The sequence below is a fragment of the Marmota marmota genome, unplaced genomic scaffold, assembly GCF_001458135.2.
Source record: "Marmota marmota marmota unplaced genomic scaffold, marMar, whole genome shotgun sequence".
Taxonomy (NCBI): Eukaryota; Metazoa; Chordata; class Mammalia; order Rodentia; family Sciuridae; genus Marmota; species Marmota marmota.
Window position 1 is genome coordinate 15,789,938 of NW_026000093.1, and position 6,684 is coordinate 15,796,621.

The following is a 6,684-nucleotide window of genomic DNA, read 5'->3' on the forward strand; positions in this document are numbered from 1 at the left end:
TTTATATATATATATATATATATATATATATATATATATATATGTGTGTGTGTGTGTGTGTGTGTGTGTGTGTGTGGCAAAATATGAAAATTTGACACATGAATACTAGCTGTAATGATTAAATCATGGTAATTAGAAGTTTTGTGTGTGTTGGGAAATTTCAAGTTCATCTTTTCTAGCAATTTTGATGTATTTTTTAAAATGTTGTATATTTTGGTAACACTCCTCTGCTATGGAATGTTACCATTTACTATAGTCTAGATCTAAAATATCTCCAAAGCCCATTTGCTAGAGGCTTAGTCCCCAGTTTGGTGGAAAGGAAGGGTGTGGAATTCTTTAAGAGATGGGGCCTGCTGAAAATTCTTAGGTCATTGTGGGGTGTACCCATGAAAGGGATTGTGGGATGTGGGTCTTCTTTTTTGCTTCCCAGTCACGATGAAGTGAACAGATTCCTCTTCCATGCATCCCCACTATGAGAGCCCCAAAACAACAGGGCCAACTGATCAAGGACTAGAATCTCCAAAACTGTGAGCCAAACACACCTTACTTTCATATAAGTTGATTAATCTCAGGTTCTTAGTCACAGTGATAGAAAGCTGTCTAGCACATAATTTATTGGACACTTAGTATGTATCAAGCAGTGTGTGTTAAGTGCTTTACTTAATCATCATAACAGGTAGGGAATATTATTCCCATTTTACAGATGATAAAACATCCTCAGAAACGTTTAATGAATTGCTCATATTCACACAGTTAAAATAATTAGAGAAGCCAAGTTTCTAACCAGATCCACCTTACTGCTTATGCCTTTATCTCCACTTTTTATCTCCTATCTTCTATTATAAATTCAGTATCACCTTGCAGTTGTGCCAATAGGAAGGCAGAACTAGTACCCACCAGTTATACTCTAAACCATTTCCCCCCAAAATATTAAGAAGTCAGTATTCATCAAGGAAAAAATATAAATAAGTGGCCAAATATGAGCCCACTTATTTTCTAAAAACATTTAGAATTTAGCTCTCAAAAAGAGCCAGAGGGGAAAAAAAAAAAGGATCTTTTCCTTTCTGAGGCTATCAGAAATTCCATTTTCCCTAACCAAAATGAGGGAGTCTGGAATTCTCTATTTTTCCATACATCATTCACTTGAAAAGGCTTGATTTTATATTAGACTTAGCCTGGAAGCTCTACTTGGAAACAAATTACAAAACTAAATAAATGTCTAAATTTAAAAGTCTACTTGCTCTTCTCTGATTGTTTTTGCCTAAAAGAAACCCATGCTGGTAAATCCTTCTTGCTACTTAAAATTGACATCTTTATCTTTATCATACACACAACATGTATGCATATTAATTTACCTGTTTCTTTCTTCCTCCTGCCCCCACCCATCCCCCTTTTGGATGCATGTAGCACACAGAGTCTTAAATATTTTCTCCCAGTGGTTTTGGATGTGACGACAGTCCTGGGTGTGGAGCCCATTCACCACAAACCCCACATCAGTATCAGTTCCATGTAATGTGTAGGTATTTTTTAATTAGCTTTCTCAGCTCAGAAAGAACTAATTAGGCATGTGTACTAGAATAAGAATCATCCCAAAGACAACAGGTATTTCATCATGTGTCTTCTTCCAGGGTGTCTTTGGGAAGAAAATTTGAACTTGGTTTGCTTTCTTGATCTTAAGACAGCCCTAAATCCCAATCCCACTTCTCCATTTTCACTAATTATACCAAAGACACACACATGCATATACTCACACACATAGGCACGCATTAGCATATCTTTGTCTATTTATTCTTTGTCCAAAATGGCTAACCATTTCTTATATCTCCACACTGAACTAAGCCACTTAGAAGTGAGTTTCATGGCCTACTTAATCAATCTGGCAACATTAACTAAACTGTCAATAACAGTAGGCTCAACTCCTGGGAAAATTAAAAATTCAAAATAAGAATACAATACAAAGTTTCTAAGTCATTTCCAGTAATTTGTGTGCTTGTGCGCTTTAATTACAAAAACTATATATGTAATTGGCAATATGCCTCTGTTTTTTACTTAACAAACAGCGATTTTACATGGTTTAAATTAATATATTCACATGGGAAAGTAAATTTCATGATTTTTTCAATGTAGATAATTTGAGACTGGGATAGCATGAAGTACTAATTTTAGGCTCAAAGAAATAAGTATGAAGTGGAAACTAAAGATTTGTGTTTAAATTAGAAATCCCATGTTTTAAAGAAGCCAACTTGACTGTGGACAGAAATTTCAAAATCTCAAGTTTTCATCTGCTACACTATTTTATTCCACGCCATCACAAAAAAACTGCTGAACTACCTACTGAGTTTCAGAAATGGAACAATAGAGACAAATTGGTGAGTCTCAATATCACCACACATTTGCCATTGTTTCAAGATAGCTTTAGAAGTTAATGTTAACATCCCTAAAAACATATTGCAATTTGAATGGATAACACCAAACATTTCATCTACACTGTCCAAATAATTGATATTTGCTGTAAATCAGATGATACTAAATAGTTTGAGGATAGTAAATGTGTCAAATACTTTAAGCAGAAGAAATCTGAGTTCTGTACCTGTCTAAACACCTCCCAAAATAACTCAAAAGAATTCAGTTGCCATAAATCCTTAAGATTGAAGCATCACTAGAGAAACAGTATCTCTACCAAACACTTAAATAGTCATTGTCAGAAACCTGTCAGATCTCCCATTTATTCTCCTAAGGGCTCATTTATATTTGTGAAAAGTCATATATGTAAGCATAAATGACCTTCTTGTCCTCTCCTTACCCTATTAAGATGCCATATAAACCTCAAATTCTAACTGCCTCAGAAGTTACATTTTTCTGGGAACTCCCTTGTGAATCTATATGAACAAAAATGTTTTTTTGTTTTTGTTTTTGTTTTTTGTTTGCTAGTCTGTCTTTTGTCAATTTTAATTCACAGGACCCCACGTACTGAACCTAAGAGAGTCAAAGAAAACTTTTTTTCTCCCCCAGGAGAGTAACATCTACTTCCATCCCTAGAAAAGCTTCCTGACACCATACTGATAAATAATTCCCTTAACATTTCTCCTCCATATTTTCAGGTGTCAGTTGTCATTGGGTCACAATTGCCTGGCCTAAGGCTAACAGATTATTTCACTAGGGCTTCCACATTGAAAAGTTGATGGTCCATCTGTTTTCCCCTCCTCCTGGGGAGCTATTTGTCTGATTAAACTCATTGTTAAACAAAGCAACTCAGTGTGGCACCTCCGAATGGCAAGTTGTGTCAGAATGCAATTTACACCTTTAGAAAAGGATTTAGGAGAACAATATTGTTTTGACACATTCCTTTCACTTTTGAGTCTTCATTCAGATTTATTGCTCTGCTCCTTTGTTTTAATCCAGCTACTCTGGAGGAGTTTTAAACTGAAAAAAACAAACAAACGAAAAAAGATGTAATGCTCATTTTGTTGTTTTAAAATCATAATTTCCCAAGAGTTGGAAAAGACCTGAGAGGCTGCTATGTCACAGCAAAGGCTGAGGTCCAGAGTTAGAGCCATTGCCCAAAAGAACATGGCCAGAGGATGTTCCAACCAAGTCTAGAACTCAATTCTCCCAGTCCAAGGAGAAGTGATTGCTCTTAAGGCATTATCCCTGTTTCTGTGATACTGAGCTAAGGTTTTAAGAAACCAACTGGGAAACTCATAGAATATGCAACTTAACTTAAATAAATTCTTATTTGGTTAGAGTATTTGATTATTGACATTTAGGTATCTCATAAAAGACTGTGTTATTTGATGGGTTTTTTTTTCAATATATTGATGCAAGTTGAATACTAGAAATTGAAACAGAATTGACTCTATCGTGCCTTTAATCATTCTTTGTTGAACTGTACAGATATTTAAAAGGCTTATATGGAAAGACTTTCTACCACTTCTAGTCTAGCAAAATGTGTTAGTTTTCTCCTTCCCAAGAAAGTTGTGTAAAGTTCTTCCTCCATATGTCATTTAAGCAGATCAAACTCTAGGTACCTTCCAGAATAAAGGCAGGAAGCTGGAAGAGTTGATTTCTGGAAGTGCTAAATACCTTGTATTTATAGAACTATGCTAGTCTCAATAGAAAGCTTGTGTTGGTAAATGTTTCTTGGTTCATGTATTTGGCTCACTTCAGTATAGTCCAATAAGCAGCTAGTTTTTGTGCAGGGCAGTACAATAGCCCTCTCTGATTCATGGTTTCACTTTCTGTTTCGGTCCCCCCTGGTCTAAAAATATTAAATGGAAAATGCCAGAGATAAATAATTCATAAGTTTTGAATAAATGTTACTGCATAATATCATAATTGTCCTATTTCATTACAAGTTATTTTTGCTAATCTCTTACTGTGCCTAACTTATAAATTTTACCATAGGTATACATTTACAGGAAACAACAACATAGAGGATTCAGCACTGGTCACAGATTCAACTTCAGAATATCTCTTAATATATGCCCAGTAGACAAATCTGGGGACTACTGTATTAAGCTGCTATGGTATGCATGTTGAATGTCCCCAAAGGCCCACGTGTCGGAGGTTTGGTCACCAGTTTGTGGTACTATTGGAAGTGGCATAGCCTAGTGGAAGGAAATTAGGTCATTGGAAGCATGATTTTAAAAGGGTTGGGGGGACCCTGGTTCCTTCTTTCCCTATCTTTGCTTTCTGGCTTCCATGAGATGAGCAGGTCTCCTGCATCACGTGCTCCTGTCAGGATGTACTGTCTTGCCATAGGCCCAAAGCAACAGGACAAAGTGACCATGAACTGAAACCTATAAAATCACAAGCCAAAATAAATCTTTCCTCCTGTAAGTTAATTTATCTCAAGTATTTGTTGCAAAGATGGAAATCTGACTAAGACAGGCACCCCAGGAATAGACAGGATGTCATTGGCTTCAATTGTCTCTGATTTTTTTTCAAGGGCTTGGTTCCATACAACCATTCCCAACTTCTTCCACCAGGGAGCCCTCCTCCATTTAAATTTATCCCAAGATTCTACCCAGTTCTCCAGTAGAACTTGAATAGCAGTACTTGCATGAAGTTTTAGCTATTTTCTGACCTTTCCGAAACCAAACTAATCTTTATCTAAAAACACATCTTTTTTATTGTACTTCTATCATACCATATTACGTATTCTCTTTTCATTAAAGTTATTTGTGCATGTATCTCCACAACTAGATTTGAAGTGTCTTGAGGACAAAACATATATCCCATACAGTTTTTATTTCTTCACAACAATTTTTCTTTGAGTAATCCTAATGATTGCCATTAGTCCAGAAAATTCTAAGTTTTCCCATGTGACAATATTCCCCCCAGATAGTTATTTTATCTCTGCTTAAATATCTGTAGGGTTGGCTAAAAGGTTTGCTACTTTAGATTTTTATTCATGCCTCAATATCCTCACTAGAAACAATACATACTGCATTATGAAAGTTCAAAATCATTAAATATCAGCATAAAAACAATTTATTCAGGAACAAATCTGCAGATTCTAAGTATGCAGTAAGGATATGTTTACTCTAGGAAGACTGGGTATCTGGTGAAAAGTTTTATTCTATTGGTGCCTTTAACTTCACCAGATATTCTCCTATAAAACTAGAAATATTTAATTCACCAATACTTATTGGATTTATCAGTTTCAATCGTCACCTTTATAGAGCAGTGTTATACTTGCTGAAAAATTATTTAGAGAGAAAATTGCACTCAAAAATTACTTTCCAAAAATAGTAATAAAATTTTTCAGTGTAACAACTTTCCTCCACTCCTTATATGAAGTCTTATAATGTTAACAATTCAAAGGTACCTTCCATAAATTCACATGTGCATGTCAACTCTATTTATTTATAAACACTTTTAACTTTGTAATGAATATTAAAAAACAATTTTATATTTTCACTGAAAAGGTAACTATACAGAATGCAGTTTCAATTCTCAAATTTAGGCTTATTCATGAAACAAAATAGTCAATAATTTTAATTGTATTCGAAATTTGCAAGCCACTTAATCTGTTATCCTTTATTAGCTCTGATGACGTTACTAATCTTTTAAAGGCTTATCTTGAATCAGCCTATGAAATTTTATAAGTCTTCCTGATAAAACCAAAATAATACTGAATCATCTCCAAAATCCTTACCTTTTGTAAATCATACTGAGATGCTTTCTTTTCTGAGATGATCAATGCTTTTAAATTCTTTACTTCATCGCTTTGAACAGCATGTAGGATAGGCTGGTTTCTCAGATACAGATGTCCTGTAGTGGCTTGAGTCCTCTTCTACTTTTGAGCTTAACTTAAATCAGTGATGTCCTCCCTTCCCCTCAAAGGAAAGTCTCCTCATCTGTCTTATTCTCTGTGAATCTCCTCGGCCTGGCAGAGACTCAAATATATTTGAGAGAGGAATGACAGAATGTTTTGTAGAAGGCATGTGTTCAGCAGGATATGTCACCAACTGTCATAATGAATTTTTTAAAGCTATTGGAGAAGCACATAACTAAACTTCTCAAAGAATCCTCTGATCTTATGTGTGTGTTTTTTTTTATATAGAATACCTAGAGGGTTACCAAAAGATGAACAGTATATTTAGTCCTAAAATGAAGAGATAACCTGTAAATAACCAACTAATGGTACAGCACAGAGAATTATATAGCATGTTGATTTTA

The 6,684-nt window shown here is 34.9% G+C and overlaps 1 long non-coding RNA gene across 1 annotated transcript in view; it reads right to left on the bottom strand.

The window, feature by feature from the left end:
* LOC125610528 overlaps positions 1-6,375 on the bottom strand; it is a 16,467-nt gene extending 10,092 nt beyond the window's left edge. Inside the window, exon 1 of the long non-coding RNA XR_007340513.1 lies at positions 6,161-6,375. This is a non-coding gene — a long non-coding RNA (uncharacterized LOC125610528). The remainder of the gene's footprint in view (positions 1-6,160) is intronic.
* Between the last annotated feature and the right edge of the window lie 309 nt (positions 6,376-6,684).